General features: G+C 40.6%; 4 non-coding genes across 4 annotated transcripts; 1 reads left to right on the top strand and 3 right to left on the bottom strand.

The window, feature by feature from the left end:
- Nucleotides 1-4,420: 4,420 nt before the first annotated feature.
- TRNAS-AGA (transfer RNA serine (anticodon AGA)) lies at nucleotides 4,421-4,502 on the bottom strand. Its single transcript has one exon. It is a non-coding gene; the product is annotated as a tRNA-Ser (tRNA).
- Nucleotides 4,503-9,083: 4,581 nt separating this feature from the next.
- On the bottom strand, nucleotides 9,084-9,155 carry TRNAQ-CUG (transfer RNA glutamine (anticodon CUG)). Its single transcript has one exon. It is a non-coding gene; the product is annotated as a tRNA-Gln (tRNA).
- Nucleotides 9,156-15,396: 6,241 nt separating this feature from the next.
- Nucleotides 15,397-15,478, bottom strand: TRNAS-AGA (transfer RNA serine (anticodon AGA)). The gene has a single exon. It is a non-coding gene; the product is annotated as a tRNA-Ser (tRNA).
- Nucleotides 15,479-20,264: 4,786 nt separating this feature from the next.
- TRNAR-UCU (transfer RNA arginine (anticodon UCU)) lies at nucleotides 20,265-20,352 on the top strand. Its single transcript is given in 2 exon segments — nucleotides 20,265-20,301; nucleotides 20,317-20,352. It is a non-coding gene; the product is annotated as a tRNA-Arg (tRNA).
- The last annotated feature ends 492 nt before the right edge of the window (nucleotides 20,353-20,844 follow it).

Below are 20,844 nucleotides of genomic sequence, written 5' to 3'. Positions count from 1 at the left end.
GTTTGTGCCCCGATCCGGAAAGATCCCATATGCCGCGAAACGACGAGGCCCGTGAGCCATGGCTGCTGCGCTTGCGCGTCCGGAAACGGGAGAGGCCACAACAGTGAGAGACCCGCGTACCGCAAAAAAAAAAAAAAAAAAGAAGAAGAATTTTAATATTTACACTAATCAAACATAATAATCATGATATGAAGCTCTAATGATTTTGAGGTTATATGCAATGAATAAAATCTATCATCTATCTGTGTGCTCTAGCTGTTTAGTTTCTCCACAGTGAAATGAATTTTTGTATAACCTTCCAGAGTTATAGGTGTGTATAGTATTCAATCCACTCTTTATTTTTAAATGAATGGTAGCAAACTTATATTCAGTGATGGTCTTGGTTTTTTCTCTCCCTTAAACATATATTCTGACCTGTACAAAATATGCCCAACTGATTTTTTGACAACAGTACAAAAAAAATTCATTGGAGGAGGGATAGGCTTTTCAACAAATGGACATCCATAGGTAAAAACAGAAACCCACGTTGACCTAAACCTCATTGCGTATACAAAAATTAAAATAAATCAAAACTGAAATGTAAAACTATAAAACTTTTAGAGAATAACATAGGAGATCTTCAGGATCTTAGTCCTTAGACTTGATACAAAAGCCCAGTCCTTAAAAGGAAAACAGATAAATTGGACCTCATCAAAATTAAAAACTTTTACTCTTCAAAAGACACTATTAAGAGGTTGAAAAAAACCAGCTACAAATTGGGAGAAAATATTCGCAAACCACATATCTGACAAAGGACAATATCTAGACAATGCACAAGAATTTTCAAAACTCAGCAGATTAAAACAACAACAACAACAAAAACGCTAACAATCCAATTAGAACATGGATAAAACACATGAGATATTGCACTGATGGGGATATACAGATGGCAAATCAGCACATGACTAGGAACACGCACAGGGAGTTTGGCTCATCTTTATAAAATTGACTCTAGCAATGTCAAAGTCCCTAGCCATAATGATCTTATAGCTTTCCCACATACCCTTTTTCAGGTCTTGGCTCAAAACTTTCCATTTCCTAGAAAATGACTGATGCTCAGCTGCATAGGCCAAATGAGCCTCTTTGGAGGTGGCTACCATGTTCTGTTAATGCTGGTGGCAGAATACTGGCAGTCGATACAGATGTAGAAGTGAGGACCCCCTTCTCCCCCCGCAAAATTGTCTTGGGCTGTCAACACTGGCTCTGCAGTTTCTGTGGCAGAGAATAGGGAATAGAACAGAAACTCTGAGAATCAACTGGAGAAGGCGAGCAACCTGCAGAATTCAGAAGAGAATCAAAAAGAATGAAGGACAGCTCAAGGAGGAAACCAGTCAGCATCTTCTGAGGTTTGACTTCTTGCTGCTACAAACCACGCTTGCCTCAGGGGAAACTTGTCCCGAGGTTACAGAAAAATCCGCATTTCAGAAAAGGGGCTTGTCCCTACCCTTGGGAGCTTTCATTTCCAGTTTGGGGCCTTGGCCACCTGTTGAGTCGCTGGGGCCTTCTATCTTAATTTCTAAGTCTCTCTGTTTCCGAGTGATGAGAACACGTTCAAAAGAACCTTCCATATGAGGAGACCTTTGAAAGTGGAGAGCGAAGCGTTGATGACTCCAAATCGAGTTATGGAGAGGAGGAATCGCAGCTGGCCCTGAATCCCGCAAGAAGGGGGAACATGGAAAAAGGGAGGCTTACTTTGGAGTCTCCAATAATGGAGAGCAGCAGAGCAGGTGAAACCTGAGCAGACACAGGAGGAGGGGAGAAACTAAAGCTGAAACAGGGATATTGTCCACTTTTGCCTGATAGATAGGAGTGCGAGGGAAAAGAAGAAAGGTAGTCGGTTCCAGGACCAAGAAGAAATCCTGAGGCAAGGGCTTTGGTTCAGGAAGAACCTGACTCTTGAAAGGTTTTACAAGGCTTTGCTGGGTTCTAGTTCTGGAAATCCGACATTGTAGCCATCATTGTTCCCTACCTAGCTATCATAATTCCCAATCCAAAGGGAATGATTGGCATCCACTTGAAGAAAAGGTTAAAGATTTGTGAAGACCTCAAACTAGAGATGGTGTGGCATTAATATTTTGAGAATGACATGACTGTAAGGGTGGGAAATAAAGTGGAAAATGTAGAGGAGGCGGATGGAGAAAAATAGTGAAAAGAAGACATTGAAGTGTTGGGGAAGTGGGTAAGAATCAAGATTGAAAAGTATTTCTCAGCTTTTTGCAGTGAGCAGAGTGGTGCAGCAGGAGCGTGCTGGGCCCATAACCCAGAGGTCAGTGGATCGAAACCATTCTCTGCTAGACTTGTATGTTTTTCTCAAGGCTGGAGATTTTTTTCCTGCTTCCTACACCTACTGAAACATCCACAAAGCAGAAATGGTAGTCAAAAGAAAGCCACCGGAGAAAATCTCACAACCATTCTCATCCTCTCATCTTCCTGGGGCAGGAGTATCTCATTTTCTCTGCTCCAACTATCTTCAAAGCCCACAGAATGATGGCAAATGCTACCCAATCTTACTTGTCTTCCACCTCAACTGCTTACTCCCTCACTGCTTGCTTGGCTCTCACTTAGAGGTGCTCAAAAAATATATGCTGAACCAAAGAAGCCTTACCATGACCACGGCCACACACATTTCCTCCACTGCTGGTGTTGTGGTCTTTGAATGGGATGAAGTCAAGATAAACTGTGGAAGGAAAGCATTAGAAAAAGACCTGGAATGATGGGGAATCTCCATGTGTTGGGCGGAGGCAGAGCTGGATTAATGTGATTCCACCTTGTCCTAGAGGAAGGGACATGGAGGTGAAAGTGTCCCGTTGAGAAATGCTGTGTAATGGCGGGAGAAGAGGGAGAGGAGCAGAGAGAAGAGGAAAAAGAATGGAAGATGACGAGAAAGGAGACCAGAAGTACAGGACTGGGGCGATGTGGAGTTTGAGGGAGACGGTCTTCACCAATTGAAACAAAAATAATTTCAGCCTCCCGTTTGTTTGGTTTCAGGTAAGGGACCAGGAGGGAACTTGACACTTGAGCCTAGGACTTCCTGACCTCCTGCCACAAACCTAAAAGGCATCAAGCAAATACGTTATGCTTCAGTCCTCTTCATCAGCTGGGTGTTGCTTCTTCCTCAAATAGAAGCTGGTTTCCCTCCGCACATTTTTGTATAATTCGGGCCTGGGGCTTTTCTCCTGACTACGCAGAGGTAAAACACACCCCCTTCAAACACGTGCAATCACTGATTCCAGGAATAAACTCCCTGAATCAATCTTACCCAGCCCGACTTTGATCTACTTTTACCCTGCACTTTCGCGTATTTATCGTCAATAATGTAGAGATCAGCAATGATCAGCTCAGCTGCCACCGACCCCCCCGAAACAAAAGATCATTAAGTAAAAGCAAGTAACTTTCTCTGAAGTCTTGGGTTCAAGAGATCAGTGGAACAGGACCATGGGTATTTACTCAATAACCTGTCTCTCTACCTCTCTCTCTAGTCGTCGTCGTCGTCGTCGCTGCCCCCCCCCCCCCCCCCCCCCGATCCCAAAGGTCTGGGGTGGAATTAGGAATTACCAAGACTTCAGAAAGACCCATATATTCCCTCAGATTATGGACCACTGAGTTGATAGAGACGCACACTTTTAATCTGAGCATCTATGATTCAAATCCCTGTTTTTCTTCTTTTGATTTCAGCCTCACCAGATATGACCTACCGCCTACCTGGAAGATCGTTGCCCAGTGGAAAATGTCTGGGGACCCAATAAGTTAAGAATAAGAACAAAATACAACTTGCAGATCCATCCACAGTCATACCCGTAACTGCTTTGGGGCCCCAGTAAAAGCCAGCCAGGTGTAATGTTGTCGTCCCTCTCTGGCTGGATCACAAAGGAAATGGCTTTATTTAATTTCTTTAGTTGTGTAAGTAGTTTGCTTATTAATACCCAGTTTGGATTCGCGACTTGGTGACCTAGCTATGAGTCTTGGCTTTCATTTGTATTTGATCCAAGATTTCGTGGAGTTTCCTTTTGTACGTGAACAAAGACATACATGATTAGAGAAGAGCCCTGATAAGGGTGCGATTCTTTGGACACGGAAATGCTCCTATCAAGATTTTTCTTTAGGAAAATCTGTTTTGTAAGCAAGGTTTTGATTGCAGGAAACAGGAAGGCGTCACCAAAGCCTTGGCTCTTCTAGGGAGAATTACTTTAAAATAATAGTAGTAATTACCTAAAGATAATAATAGTAATAAGAAGACCCCACGCTGTTTGGGGCGCAATCCGGTTGCTTCGTGGAGCCTTTCAGCGGCAACCATAAAGAGCCAGGTTGGAAAACAATCCAGTTTCTCTCTGTAAGGCAAGAGCACTCTTCCCCAGCTGGCTGTCTCAATAGGGAAAGGTGCCGTAATGGGCAGGATTCGAACCTGCGCGGGAAAACCCCAATGGATTTCTTGTCCATTGCCTTAACCACTCGGCCACGACTACTAGTAGCTGCTCATTTTATTAGCATAAGTAGCTGCATGGAACTCCAGCTCTCTTCAAAGGATCAAATTTTCTACCAGAAAGTGTATTCGTATTAAGAAAAATTTCTTATTCCTTGACATCATTTTGACAAATATCACGCTATGGCGGCAAATTGGCAAGTAACACTTCCTCCTCAGTCTGGAAGGGCCCCTTATTCTGATGCTCTGCTAGAAGAAACCTAAGCAGGAGACATCCTGAGAGACCAGCTTCCTGATCTGTCAGCTTCTGATGGGGATCCTTGAGATACACACACTCAACAACTGAGACACACTCTAACATTTGTTGCAGAATTATGAGTATAACCACGATTTGAAAAACTTGAAATGACCACCAGTTTTAAAAATAAATTTTTGGGACGTCCATATAGTGGAAGATTCTGAAATTTCCCAAAGATTTCAGTCTTTTAGAAAACTCACAACTATTTGATTTGAAGGATTGTCCCACCTATGTCAACACTTTTTTATTCTCCTGCATCCATATGCAGGAATAACTAGAGAACAGACCTCAAATAAAACAGCTCCCCAAACCTTAAAAACGTGAAAATTCATGTTACAAATTTAAAAGACTTATAAAACTGTGCTCAGTGTTCTTTCAAAATGAGTTTTAAAAAAGAAAAAAAAAATACAGTTAAATGCTAGCAAGCAAGAAGTGGTGGAGAAGTCTTCATTAATTCTAACAATCTCTAAATGGCATTGATTATTTGAGAAACAAGTTTAAGGTGAATGCTTTCACTTTGGAGTGTATTGAACAAGACAGATGATTAATCCAACTACCACTTGAGGCAAATATCAGCTCTCGAGCAACATCAATAAATAACCAATAACTCAATAAAAGACATTGTTCTGCTATCCACTTACAAAACTTGATGATTACTTTACACTGTAAAAAGCAACAACAACAAAATTAACTCATAATCCTGCAACCCAGAAACCAGCACTAGCAATGTTTTGAAGTATTCCTCCTCTACTCCCAATATTTCATATGCAAAAGTTTTGCATAGTTGAAGTCATGTTCTTTGCATCCTGCTCTTGTCAGTGAACATTATAAACATTTTCCCAGATCAATTACAAAGTGTTCCCAAATTTTGTTTTACTGACTTTGTAATGATCTATTACACAGATGAAGCAAAAATATTTAAACATTTATCTATTCTTAAATACCTGTTTTTTGCTATCACAATGAGAAATAAAGATTTTTATGCAGTACATGTTTTTCTTTGTTAAGATTATTTCCTTAAGAGGGTGCTTCTCAGACTTCGGTGGGCATCAGAACCTCCTGGAGGGCTTCTTGTTAAAACAAATTGCTGGATCTCCCGGCTTCTGCTCTCCCCTCTCCTAGCAAGTTTTTAATTCTGTAGATCTGAATTCAAGCCCAAGAATCTGCATTTCTCACAAGTCCCCAGGTGGTGCACACGCTGCTGCTGGGGACAATAACTTTGATAAGACCGCTCAAGGACAACAAACTTCAAAATAAATTTACTGTGTTAAAGGTTATAAACTCCTTATGAATCTAAATGGAGGTATATAGCAAGCGCCATGGTAGTAAAACCAAATAATATTTGCAAGACTACAGTGAGGGGAGGATTGTTTTTACTGTCCTAAAGAAAAACATGTTTTCTAACCACCAGAGGGACAAATTCCAGCCTCTATCATGGAGGTCATGTTCCTTTTGTATCTGAGATTCTCTTTAAATCTACTAGTTTATGCCCTGGGGACGCACTTCCATTCCTAGAACTCAGAGAAAGTCCTTGGTTTTGGAGCCCTTGACATTCCCATAAAAAGGAATCTAAGCCAAGTGGCCCCTTCATCATCCCATTCTCATAAACCAGATAGTCTCTGACTCAAGAATCAACCTTATTAATTTAGCTAGATTTATTCTGACATATACATGTTTGCATTTCTTTTTGGCGCTATTCTGCATTGAGCATGTCTTCCTGTTGAGTTCGGATCCCTGGAACACCTGTATTCTGAGTTCCTCCCTTTCCCCCGGGCTCCGGAGGCTGAAGGCTTCGTTCGCTTGGGAATTGTCTCGCGTCCTTCACTAGGACAACATGAGTGACCTTCAAAGGAAGGGGTCCGAGACCTCTCCTGCCTTGTCTTTTCCAGTTAGGACAGAAATTGCTCTTCCCCCCACCCCGCCCCCTCATTCCGAATTGTCGCCGCAGTCCGATTTTAATCGTTCTTTTGGAAGCATGTCAGTTTGATCCATGGAAGAGATTCCTGACTTAGATTTTAAACCTGAAAGTAAACATAGATGATTCCCCACCCCCACCCCTGCCATTTCTCGCACGATCCCTTCATTCGAGTTCCTTCTCCCATTGGTATTTGAGACTGGCGGTTGTTTCGAGCTCACTCTAAACTCAAAGCTCCCCTTCAGCAAGTTCCCGAGAACTAGGTGTGATCGTGCGTGTCCAAGATTATCACCGGCTTTTGGACAAGCTCCAGCGTCTAAGAAGTTCGAGTCGCTTGTCTAGGAGCATTTTATTGAATTACATCACCAGCTGGCTCTTGATTTGCTCTAGATGAGCTCTTTCATTCTCGAGGGAGTGGCCTGGACAGGGCTAAGAAACTTTTTGTTGCCAGACCTACTGTTGGGGAACGTGCCACACATCCACCACGAGTTTTCACTTTAGCCCACTCAGTGGTCAACAAGTTGGTAGTCGTGGCTGAGTGGTTAAGGTGATGGGCTTGAAATCCATTGGGAGCGCCCCCCGCAGGTTCAAGTCCTGCTAACCACGATTTTACCAGAAACTCTGCATGGTTGGTTAAACATGCCTGAAAGAACATTGCAGTCCCTCTTGCTACTAAAAAAGCACAGTGATATTCTCCTACTGTTGGCTCGTCACTACGGTCAACCAAAGGGCTGTCGGGTTTCATAAAATGTAGCGAGACAGATCATTTTTGTTGATCACTTAAGATGTGATATAAGCAAGGGCTCCATAATATTTATATCTCCATTTGGTATTTAAACTGTGTGATGGCAATAAATGTATGCAGTAAAGATAGAGTTACAGTTGCAGAATAGAGGCGCTTTTTGCATTTTCATCTGGGAAAGAAAATTTATGTGTCAGATAAAGCAAACTTCAATTCTGAGCAAACTAAAAGTGATCTGTGCAGTATATGAATGATGGAGCATGAAGAATAGATTCCACATACTGTGAAGGTCGAAGGGCTGTAATGAGACCATAAGTAGTGTTTTCCCAGTACAGTATTTGCAAAAACAAACAAACAGGAGTGCATAGTGTTTCACAGTTAGTGGCACTGTGAGAGAGAAAACCAACACTCTCTGGTTTTGAACAATGGAATATGTTTACATGTGGAAGCAGGAACTTTACAGAACTCATTTATTATGAAGGAGAATCTACATATGAATGTTTGGATAAGCAACTTACACATGGGCAATGTTAAGAAGAAGCAGACAGTGAATAAGATCAGTGTATGGGGAGAGAATCTTCATTGTGAGCACACTTGGAGTTAGTGATATGTGTTGGTTGTGAGAAAAAGATTTTGCTTAAATATTCCACACACAACCTGGTATCATAAAGAGACTATTTGTGTGTGTGTGTGTGGGGGGGGGAATCTTCCCAGCCCCTAGTCCATGTGAAATGCCTGCAAATTTCTAATTCAGGAAAACAAAACAAAACAACTCACACTTCATCCAAGACAAATACTATACTTAAAAAAAAAATTTCATGAGACCTGGGCAAAACAGTACAAGAACAAATGAAAAAAAGGAAAACTTATATACAAGGAATGTAATTAGTAAAGAAATCATTCATTAGCATAAGTCACTCATTTTATCCGAGAAAAAGGGATGTTTGGTGTTTTGTGCATGGCACAATGACCAGATGAATATTGCAATGAAAATATCATTATGGATTCCCCCCCAATTTTAACTTGAAGTGTGTTATATCTGTAGATTTTTTTAAAAATGTAATAATGAGTCTTGCATGCCCTTTTACTTAGAGTCACCTACTTTAAGATATTCCATATTTAGACCCGCCCCCCCCGCCCCACCGTGTCTGAGGTGTCTGTCTGTATTTAGTATATATAAAGCATTTATATATACTGGGTTCAGTAGCCTTGTGGATGGGGTGGAGTGCGTCAGAAATTGTGCAGGTAGAGGTCATGGGCAGAAGAGAAATTTGCTATTAACTGTATATTATCCAATACTATTAGATTTATTTATTTCCCGTATTTGAAACATTGAACAATTTCAAATATCCTTTTTAACGTGCACAGAAAATAAACTTTATTAAAAGAGCGTCATTGCTTTTTATTAGAGTTGGTTTTCTAGTCGCAGCAGAGTGCAGGGGTTTTGTTATCTTCCACCTGTACTTAACTTACTTCTGATACTTCTTTTATTCCTTATAAAATGAATTCCATTAAACCAGAATGGAATTCCACTTCTGCCTCCTCACCCAGATGCAGATATGTTTGGACTCACAGGAGCTCACAGGAGATATTAGAGGCAAAATTGAAAGCGGTCTTTTAGGTGGACAGTATTTTCCGGGGGAAAATAAGTGACCCGAAAGGATGAAGTAGGTTCCACCAAGACTTGAACTCGGATCGCTGGATTCAGAGTCCAGAGTGCTAACCATTACACCATGGAACCTCATGCGGGGCTCTTTACCTCATAATTGTCTATGATATGTCATAGTAGCTCTACTGAAATCATTTAGCTTAAACAATCAAAGTTTTTAGTCTACGTCCACTCACGTCACTTTCGAAGAAAATCCTAGGGGATTTAATTTTATTTATTTTTACTTTTCATCCTATTTTTTGCCAAGGAACCCATAATGTCCGCCCCCTACCATTAACTCAGAAACTTGGCGATCCTAGCCCTCGCTTTCTTCATTAAGAAAAACAGAGTGAGCAGTCCTTATATACACCAGCACTGAAAGGAACGTCTTATATCCATTACATAATTTAATACTTAAAAACTCGCTGAAACTTTTTTAGTCTTTATATAGATAGGAAAACTGAGCCTTAGAAATTTCAAGTCTTTTATCTGCACCTCTGCTCAATTTCAGCCATGGGATATTTTTCCCCACAGAGATTATGTAGTTATCAGATCCATTGCCTCTAGGAAAACAAGCTTTAATGTGTTAATTTCTGGCACATTCACAGAAGAAACCTTGAGAAAAGCTATGTTTTCGAGAAAATGGAAAACGTATGCTTGAAGAAAAAGTCTGAATTTTGTCACCTGTAGCGATCGGTAAGGGACGCGATATTTCAGGATCAGAGACTCATCATACTCGCCTTCATCAAGCAGAAGGTGCCCAGTGAAGGCTGCCAAATTGTACTAAAGACTTTGTGGGGTGTTTTTGTTTGCTTGTTTGTTTTACTGCTATTCCACAGACACTTTTTCTTAGACCCAGCGCGCTTCCTTAAACACTAGGTTTCTTGGGAAGTGTCGGTGGGTCCCTCCGCGTCCACGCAGCCAATAGATGCCCTGACTCCCTTTCAGCTCGCCTGGTTCTCGCCTCCTTTCGGCTGCACTCACCGAGGCCTCCCAGCAGCAAGTTTCTGTTGAGATTTCCACAGAGCTTTAGCCGAGTTGCGCTTTGGAATTTGTGTTGGTGGAATTCTGGGGATGCTGGCTCCTTTCCCAGCACTCTTCCCAGTGGATGTGTATATAGGCATTCTCCTACGACTGCATAATGACGTCTAACTCCATGGAAGGGCATCTGCCCCCTTAAATGAGGCGGCGCAGTGACTACCCGGGGAAAACAAATGTCCGCCCTCAGGACTGTTCTGAGAGTTCAGTGACAGAGGCCTCTGCGATGGCAGCGAGAACGTCGCCACGTACGGCCCTCCGCCTCACACTCACAGCAGCTTCCTGCAGTCTGGTGCACTCGCCCACGCGGCGGAAGACAACAGAATGGAACTCTCCTGCTAACTGAGATGAACAAAATTGCAAAGGGGGCCCACTTCTCCTTACAGTAGTCTCAGTGGTTACAAACAAACACACGAGGATCTTGCAAAACATCAGTCCCGTGCAAAACCCTTATATATAGTGCCGACCTTCTAAAGGCTATAGGAACTTGTACCAGACTCTGAGTTGTGTTCGCCCAACACAACTGCATATGATCTCCAGCGCGTGAATAAAGTATCCTGTAACTCACAAGAGCACAGAACAAAAACCATAGCCAAAGGAAATAATTTTAAAGGGAATGTAGAACTAACGCTTGCAGAGTCCAGAGATAAAACCTCCCCACCTTTCCTAAATAAGCCATTCTCTCAGGCCGGGTGATAGACGATGTCACCTCTTTGTCTAGGGCTACCATATATACATATATATGTATATGTATATGTGTATGTATATGTATATGTATATGTGTGTATACATATCAGAAAATCAGGAAGAAGGAATGGGATAAGAATAAATTAGAAATGAAACAAAGAATTCAAACATTATTTTAAGTTCTTATTGTGGAAAAAAGTCATTAGATTAGCACCTTTTTCAAATCATTTGTTTAGCTAGTTTTACTGAATTCCTGTGAAGGATCGGATGCTGTGCAAGGTGCTGGAGGCATAAAGATAAACAAGATAAGCGTGCAACCCCTGTCCTTGTAGAGATGCGTATCTGCTAGGAAGGGAGCTCTATCAACGTGTACATAAAACAAAGCCTAGCCAGGAATAGGTTGGGGAAAGCGCTTGTAACGCAGACTAATGGCACAGGTATGATGGAAAGCTAAAATACAAATAAAATGGAATTTTGTTTGCACAAGAATTAATACTGCTACTCTGCAGAAAGTGCTGGTCCACGATCTTCCATACACAAAATGCACAATAAGAGTGCAGCATATGGATCCTGATTGTAAAAGATGGAGTGCTTTATCTTGGGCAGCAACAATATAGTAACATATAAAAGAGAAAATAAAGAATAAGCTCCATAATGGACTTAGAATTATGGCTCAGACAAGCCCCATTGCTGTTTACTTTTAGGGGGACATGCCAGCATCAGTATGTGAATGTGAAAACCACGTAGGGCACTGCTGGTGAACATAGGAGCTTCCAGTGGGGCTTTTATCCTTAATATATTGGTGAGCATTGGTTGCCATGAGGGAAAAAGGAATTGAGCCCATGTAGAAAAGCTGCTTGTACTAGTTAAAAAGAATTTGCTTGGGGCCTCATGGCCACCAAAAGGCATTTAATGCATTTTTCAAAATAAGAAAATTAAGTTGGCATTTTCCTCTCTCTCCCTTTAATAGATTGTGAAGTTATTAGGGAAGACTTCTAAAACTTTTGTTTGTTTAGCACCCCATGGAAAATGGAATGGAAACTTAGGCACTCTCTCACACCAAGATGAACCTAGACACAAAACACAGCACTTAGCAAACCATACCAGGGAATTCACAAAATTATTGAAGACTCTATGCCTTAGGCTAAGAGTTTCTCCTCTATATCACATAGTCTAATTGTAACTATTAAAAAATGAAATCACTCAAGTAAAATTAGGCATAAAGCTGCTAAAGAAACATCTTTAAATTCAGGCTCCATGATTCATTAGCCCCAGTATTGTAACTTAGGAGGCAAAGTTGCACACACGCCTGAGGCTGAGATTCTAGTCAAACCAGTTCTGAGTGCCCCTCTCATCTCAGAGTGGTTGGTTATGGGATGTGGGTTCCTGACTATGCAGTTTTGAGAAGCCAGAGTTAGACATCTCTAGGTCAGGACCAGTGGATGGAACCATGTTCATTTTTAAGCACAGGGTGATCAGAATCTGCACTGCAGCTTATCCTCAGTCTTTATCCAGAGTTTCCCATGAGACAAATTATGTTTGAATTACATTTTCCTCATTTATTTTGAGGAAGGAAACACGTAAATTTCTAAGAAGCAGCATGTCCCTAAAATCTCAATGGATATACTAAAGCTTGTATAAATTAAATATATTTTTTTCCCGAGGCTTTTCTTGTTGCAGTTGTCCAATTGGAGGGAGCACCTGGTATCTCCAAGTCCTAGCTGTTACATAAATCATGCTCTATGCAGAATTTCTTGCTTCTGGAAGTTTAAGAAATGGAGAAGAAAATCCAGAAATTGATGGAAGTACAAAGAGAAAGATAAAAATCACAGTCATGGTGGGATAGTTTTGCACAATACACCTCTCTGAAAAACTAATTAAAAACACACATGAAAAAATAGCCATAAGACAAAGAAATGCAATTCATATAATATACATACATATATAAGGAACAGTGCACATACCAACTTCTGGATTCCAACTTTTTCCAAACACACATGGAATTATCTCAGACTTGACATTTTACCAGGCCACAAAGCAAGTCTCCAAAAACATAACAGGGTTAGATACATGCTATTATTTCAGAACAATAAAATTGTGCCAAAAATCAAAACATAAAAGTTAAAATTTGTATTTGTTTACAAAATAAATATGCTTCTAAATAATTTATGGTTTAAAGACCAAATGTCCATCAAAATTAGGAACTATTTTACATAACATTGTAAGTCAACTATACTTCAATAAAAATATTGACAAAAAAAGAAAGAAATTAAGAACCATTCTGAAATAAATGATAATAAAATAGTACATGTCAAGACATGTACTGTGCAGCTAGAAGGGTACTTAGAGGGCAAGTACCCTAGATATCCTAGAAGGGTACCTTAAACACATATGTATAAATAAAATAAATACTAAAGAATAATTAAGCATTCGTTACCTGAAATTAAGAATCAGCCACTAATTTAATTCAAATGAAACACTGGGGAAGGAAATAATGAAGCAAAGAGCAGATAGTAATGCAATAGAAAATAAATACAAAATGGATTCAGAGTGTTCATCGAAAAGAAAGCACAGCTAACACTTTTAGGAATGGAAGTGGACTATGTTGAAGACAAATCATCCAGTGAGTTTGTGTTCATAAACCCAAACAACAAAGACACAAGTGGCTGTAGAGAAAGCTTTACTATTTGACTCCTAGGGACTACTCAGTCTGTAAGCTCCAGGAGCGCTCATGGAAACCCTATGGCTTTCTGAAGAAATCTTGTGACAGTCACATACTTAAGGTTTAAAATGTATGGTTGCCTTATGAGTAATGCATTTTAATGCAAAAATTAACTAATGCATTTTGAAAATGAAAAATAGCCAACAAAACTAACTACAAAAATGGTAATCTCTTTTTTCTTTTTGATTTTTTATTGTGACAAAATATACGTAACATAAAATTGACCATTTTTAAGTGTACAGTTGAACGGCATTAAGCATATTCACACTGCTGTGCAACCATCATCACTATCTATCTCCATAACATTTTTTACCTTCTCAAACTGAAACTCTGTATCCATTAATTAATAACTGCCCATTTCCCCCTCTTCCCAGCCCTGGGCAGCCACTATTCTACTTTCTATCTCTATGAATTTACTCTAAGTATCTCATATAAGCAGATTTATACAGTAGTTGTCCTTTTATTACTGGCAGATTTCACTTAGCACAATGTCTTTAAGGTTCACTCATGTTGCAGTATGCACCAGAATTTCACTCCTTTTTAAGGCTGAATAATATTTCATTGTATGTATATTTTGTATGTATGTACATTTTGTTTATCCATTCATCCATCAATGGACACTTGGATTGCTTCTGTCTTTCTGCTACTGTGAATAATGCTGCTATGAACATGGGTGTACAAATATCTGTTTGAGTCTCTGCTTTCAGTTATTTTGGGTATACCCAGAAGTGCAATTGCTGGAACATATCATAATTCTATTTTTAATTTTTTGCAACTTCATTGAGATATAATTGACATATAACATTGTGTAAGTTTAAGGTGTACAACATAATGATTGATATATGTATATATTGCGAATGATTACCACAATGAGGTTAGTTAACACTTCACCAAAAGGAGTATGAAGGTGGCAAATAACACCCAAAAGGATGTTCAGCATCATTAACCATTAGGAAATGCAAATTAAAATAACAATGAGGTATCATTACACACCTATTTAAATGGTTAAAATTAAAGATACAGACATCAGTGGCTGGTGAGAATGAGGAGCAACTAGAAATCTCATTCATTGCTGATAATAAAGAAAAGTACAGCCACTGTGGAAAACAGTTTGACAGTTTCTTATAAAGTTATACACTTGCCATGTACCCCAGCAATTGCACTTCTAGGAATCTATCCAAGAAAAATGAAAATGTACATACGCTAATGTTAATAGCTTTTTTCCCCACAATTGCCCAAAACTGGAAACAACCCATATGTCCTTCAATGGATAGGTGAAGAAATAAACTGTGGTACACCCTCACAATGGAATTCTATTCAACAGCAAAAAGGTACAAAATTTTGATATATGCAACAACTTGCGTAAATCTCAAGGCATGTTCTATCTTAAGTGAAAGAAGCTAATCTCAAAAAGCTAATCTTACATTTTGTATGATTCAATTTCCATAACATTCTCAAAAAAGTCAAACAAAGCAACAGAAAACATATCTGGTTGTCCAACTGTTATGTACAGGATTAAGAGATGACTATAAAGGGATAACACAAGGGAGGTTTATAGATTGATGGAACTGTTCTGTATCCTGATTATGGTAGTGGTTACACGAATATATGCGTATAATTTCAAAAAGCCAATATTACTCTATGACAAAATTTTTAATAAAATAGAAATAGCTTAACACGTTCACCAACGTGTCTCTTTGGGGAGGGTTTTGGGGAGAGAAAATTCAGACACCCTTGAGCCTTGTACAAGGATGGGAACAAGGAATTAGTAAGGCTCTACCAGGGCAAAGTTTTTGAGGGAGTAATTTGTTTTCTCTTTGTTTGTCGCCGGAAGCACGTTTTTGCCGGGCTGGGGCAGGTGCACTCTCCGTAGGTTAAAATTTTGACTGTAGTCGGCAGGATTCGAACCTGCGCAGGGAAACCCTAATGTATCTCTAATCCACCACCTTAACCTCTCGGCCACGACTACTGGCGCGGGAAAGAAGAGGTCTCATTATAAAACGACAGGTGGTAGATATAAAGCTAAGACTCCTTTGTAGATAAAAGTGTGTGCAGGGAGTTGGGCAAAAACACTCAGGTGAATGAAAGCTTGGGGAGGGGAATCAAACTCTCTCCGGCAGCCCCGACAGTTAGGAGAACTGGGATGAGTGTACTCGCTGTACAAGTATCTTTGTTCAAAGTTCAGGTCAGTTCAACTAGCGCCTGCCTCCCTCGCGGATGAGTTGGGTTCATGCTGGGTTCTGTGGTCTCCGAAACAGGAACCAAATTTACTCAGCACCGAGGTGAAATCAGCGCAATCCTACTTTTAGGCGTGGTGGGACCAGCCCTTCTGCTGGAACTTCTAGCCTGCTGGATGAATGATACTGTGCTCAACGGGTTTCAGGGAAGGAAATGCTCCCGCCGATTTGTGTCTAAGGTGGGAGGAGAGAAAAACGACGTTGAAAATCTCCTCTGGATTCCCTCACTCGTTGTTCCTAGGCTCCTAATTTAGGCCCAAAGTATTAATCTCACTGTGTTTGGGAAAGTGTTTTGCAGTTGCAAATACGCTTTCACTTTCCAGACACGTTAAGAAGAGGCATTGCCGGTCCATGAGTTTCATTTTCTGTGAGATCGTAGCTGCTTTCTAAAAAATGGATTACGTGGTTCAGTTTTTTGGGGGCAATGCAAGGGCTCGTTTTCTCTAAATGTAACTCACACGGCACGTTTCCCGTTCTCCTATTTACATTTGTAACTCACTGGTTCCTTCAGCAGAATTTCCAGATGCTCTGCAGAATCGATTCAGAATAGAATGGTTAAATGCAGATGCTGGATCCCAAGATGCATATATAGGTCCCCATTTTATGACCAACAAACTGTTAATGTGTAAGAGGTGAGAGCTGATGAATACGATGTATCTTGAGAAAGCTGGTAGGTAATTGCTTGGATTTAATACAATATATTTAACCAGAAGTAACAAAGTGTTCTTTAAATAGAGTTCTATTCAATTCAGATATCACTGAGAAAGCCTTATGGGAGAGGTAGATCTAATTAAATATCAAATAATTTACTTTTATCTATATCCAGAAAAGAACAATAATGCCATGACTAACAGAAGAAATCTGCTCATGAAAAGCAAGTGCATCACTCACTCTGTGTGCTCATAGATTCAGAGCATTTCTAATGTGTTTTTCCATTGGTAATTTTTGGAAAATTCCCAACCATTTGCATTAAGAGATTGCCAAATATATTTAAAATCTTTATCTTCTGTCCCTGTAGGAGTATTTTTGGGGCAGACCTGTGTCATGAGGGTTCCTAAAACGTTTTTTTAAAGTTACAGTTTTTCTGTTATGAAAATAAAAGATTAGTTTATCAAAGTATGCATACAAAATAATTTTAAAAGTCTAATTAAATATTAGCAGGTGATGGGGGGAGAGACGCCTCCATGGATTCTACAAACTTCTAACTAGCATCAATTATTCAAGAAACAAACTCAAGGCCCACTTGATTGTGAAGGGCATTGAAAAAGACAGTTGCTCAAACCAAATACTACTGAGGGAACATTCAGTAACCTCAAAGTCCTTGAGTCTACGTTTAGAGAATTCATCTTTCTTGTGCCAAGTAAAATAAATTTCTCCTTCTTGAGAAAACTTGGGTAATGATGACTAACACACTGGGGGTCGGGGGGACATGGAGAGAAACCAGCAACAGCAGCACTTTGGTTTATCTCTCCCTCAGTATTTTGAATGCAGAAAAATGTGGATAGTTGAAGTCATACAGGATGTGAATTGTGCCAATATCTTCCAGATAGAAACCACCAGGAATACATATGCAGTTGAAAAAGTTGGGCATAGAACTCCTTGTAGCAATTGAGAACACAGTGGGGAAGCATGGGTACATCCTAGTAAAAGAGTACTAAAAAGTACTCAAAGAATTTAGTCTTGTGTTGGGCGATTTGGGAAAAGAGTTAAAGAATCAGGACTTTGTTTTAGATTAAATGTTGTCTGGAAGTAAGGGGTGATTCTGTGATTAAATAGCTTAAATTTAGGATTAAGATTTAAAATCCTATGGAAGAATAGAGCAATGCTAAAACTATGATTGGCAAAAAACCTTAGTCATTTTTTGGCATATGTATTTACCAAGATAAGGAGGTTTGGGGTCATTTTTATGGTTTGAACAATGCTTTTGTGCAAGTGTGTGTGTGTGTGTGTTTCATGTTTGTGTTCGTGTTCAGGCAGGATTACAAAGTGATCTTAATTTTGTCTTGATCAACCATGGTCATAGAATGGCCTTGTCTGACATTGGTGCTCTGTGAAATTGTTTCTGTTCGATAAAAGAACATCAAATCCTAGCTGATAGTACCAGGTCAGCTCCCAAATGTCAAGTGCTGCTTTTAACTCTCTAAATTGTGTATTTTACTAATTTAATTGAATATTATATCAATATTTTTTCAGGAGCTTTCTAAATGTTATTTTAGTGGCTTTGTAATGTTCCATTATTCAGATGAAGTAAGAATTGATGAAATATTCCCCTTTGTTGGACAGCTATGTAATTTCTGCTGTGCTACTGTTATCAGTTTTTAAGAAGTACCATCATTGTTTTTGTGCACCAAATGTTTTTCTTCAGTTAATATTAATTTCCTAGAACAGAGTTTTACAAAACGAATTACTGATTCAAGTGTTATCAAGCTTAAAATTAGCTGAAATGACTGTATTTGGTAAGTGCTATGGTTTCAGGAACAAATAACATCTTGTGAGATTATAAAAAAGGGAATAATTACTCCTGTTACAGCAGAGGAAAAGAGAAGCTACGAATGAGAGTTTGGGAGATATGGACTTGAGAAAACTTTTCCCTTGTAATCTGAAAATGTGTTGGTATTTTCTTGTATCCTAGCAACACACTTCGATTCCCAGAATGGGGATTGGGAGTCTAAATTAACTGTCCCTGTCTTGTTACCCAGTAACAGGAAGCTGGCTCAAAATCCTCCTCTCATGAACCACATAATCTCTAAACCCAGAATCAACCCTATTTATAATAAAACTTAATTTTGCATAGCTTTATTTACATGTTTCTACCTGTCCTTTAAGCTTTGTGCGCGACAGAATGTAGCTAAGGCCGGCTCTTTGGAAAACTTGCTCTCTGGGATTGTGCATTTTCTTCCGTGGCCGCGGACTTCCCTCTTCGGTACGTTCTCGCGTGCTTCACTAAGGAGCAGAGAAGTGAACTTCTGAGCGGGCTGGAGACCGTCCCTGAATCCCCCTTTTCAGTAAGGAAGGGAGCTGGTCAGCTCCCCACCGACTCTTAGCCAGCATTCCCCCCACTTGAGACTTCGAATAGTCCTTTGGGCCAGGGGAAGGGCAACCCAGTTTACTGTTATCAAAGTCAGTTACCGGTTAGCTGTGAAAGCAAACGCAGACGACCCCGATTCTTTCGAGTGCCCTTCATTCCGGGTCCTTCTCCCACTAGCATTTCCAAGTCTGAGGCTGCCTGGAGGTGCCACTCAGCTCCGGCCCGCGTCTCCTCAGTTCCCGAAACTTGGACTTGAACCAACACGTCCTCAAAGACAAGAGGCTGGAGTATAAACTCTGTGGTCAAGGAAGCTTGATCAGATCTACCTTCCACCTCGCCAGTCCTTAGGCTGCCGGAAGGAGCTGAGGAGCTAAGGGAGTGATGCGCGGCGTGGTCCTGGGAAGAAGCCGAGCATTGGGAGAGCAACCACGGCCCGGAGGAGAGGATGCGGCAGTGGTCTGCGGGTGTGAGCGCGCAGGCCCTCAATACCCAGGCTCCTAGGCTCTAGGGCTGCAAGAACTTTTTCACTCAACTCAAACTTCAGCTCTGGTCCTTTTTCTGCTTTGCGTTTTTGCAGACAGTCGGTTCAGGGATCACGTTTTGTCTTGTAATTTTCAGAATTATTTTCATTTCTGAAATAAAATGGCCTGAGCTTTCTTCTCTTCCTTCCACAACCCTCCTCCAGTTTCTCGGATCACAACCATTCGCCTGCTCCGGGTCAACAAACCTTGGACTCTCCTGCACTTGAGTTTCACCCTTAATGACCTCACCTGTAATTCATCCCTTTCTGTCCTCAAAGACATCAACCCACGTGACCGACGGTCGCTAAATGAGCCAGTGCGACTGGACCACACGGTCTCACAGAAAAGCGGCAGCGAATAAAAAGGCGTCTTTTGATCTCAGCGCAGTCACCAAAAGAAAATTCCCGAGTTAGAAAACCTGCGATCTTTCCAAAGCTCCCTGGACGCATTTAAAAACTGTAGTCCTCTCCTTCAAGAGAGAGGGCGACAGTGGGATTGCGTTGCTCCATGAGCCCATTGGCAAAACAACAAACGAACTCACCTTTTTCAAAAAGAACACAAGTACGAGCAAGAAGGGCCCCCAGATCGAAAGAGAGAACTCCAAACTGAAGGAAAGGGAGTGGTGGGGCTGTGGCCACATATTTACAGTATCTCCCAACGTCATTTGCTGGAAGTTCCTCAAATTCCATTTTTGCGAAGCCAACCGTCCCGAGAGTGGACTTGGAGAGACCAAATGAAACTGGACAAACTATTTCTTATTTCATGACAACGAATGACATTAGTCACTGAAAGGCTCAGAAATTCCCTTATGTTGGGCATTGCGTGTCCCTTGCACTGTCTTATTTGTTTTTGTGTTTCTTGAACTTTCACGGTGACTGGAACAGATTAACTCTCCACGAATTGTATTTATTGATAGGCAAATAAATAATCAACAGTCTTTGGCAGCCAGCCAAGCTCCATATTCTGTCAGGCTCTGTGGTGCAATGGATAGCGCATTGGACTTCTAGTGTGGAGGCAAGGTATTCAAAGGTTGCGGGTTCGAGTCCCGCCAGCGTCGCGGACGTTTTGTCACCAAGTGGATCCCCTTGCCAATAGTCGGTCCATTCCTGTATGAATTGAACGTTTTCTCCACAGTCAGCGAATACCAGGTCCCTACAATTCTCACTGCCGGTATTTCTACTTTCTGGTGTTTACATTTGAGGAGCTTCTTCATAAGCATTCCCACGTGTGTCAACAGTGATTTGATGAAAAAATTATATATCCTACCCATCTTTTGTGTGTATATACATGATAGCAGGAGAAGAGAACGAATCAGAAAGCCAGATATCAGGGAGAATTGTTGGGGCTTAAATTATACTTGAAATCCTATGGGAGGAAAAGTAGATTCTGTCATTCTCAAAGTTGAAAGTGTCATTCTCATTCCTTGGAGTGGCTACATATTGTAAGTAGAGCTGTTACTAGAACCCAGGACTTCTGAATAAGCACTTTTAAGTACCCAAAATTGGGTCAGTGGATAGACAGATTGTATTGTTACTAATAAGAATGCAGT

This window comes from Lipotes vexillifer, unplaced genomic scaffold (genome assembly GCF_000442215.2).
Source record: "Lipotes vexillifer unplaced genomic scaffold, Lipotes_vexillifer_v1.1 scaffold657, whole genome shotgun sequence".
Lineage (NCBI taxonomy): Eukaryota > Metazoa > Chordata > Mammalia > Artiodactyla > Lipotidae > Lipotes > Lipotes vexillifer.
The sequence above is the reverse complement of the archived record's forward strand: the minus strand, read 5'-3'. Positions and strand labels throughout refer to the sequence as shown.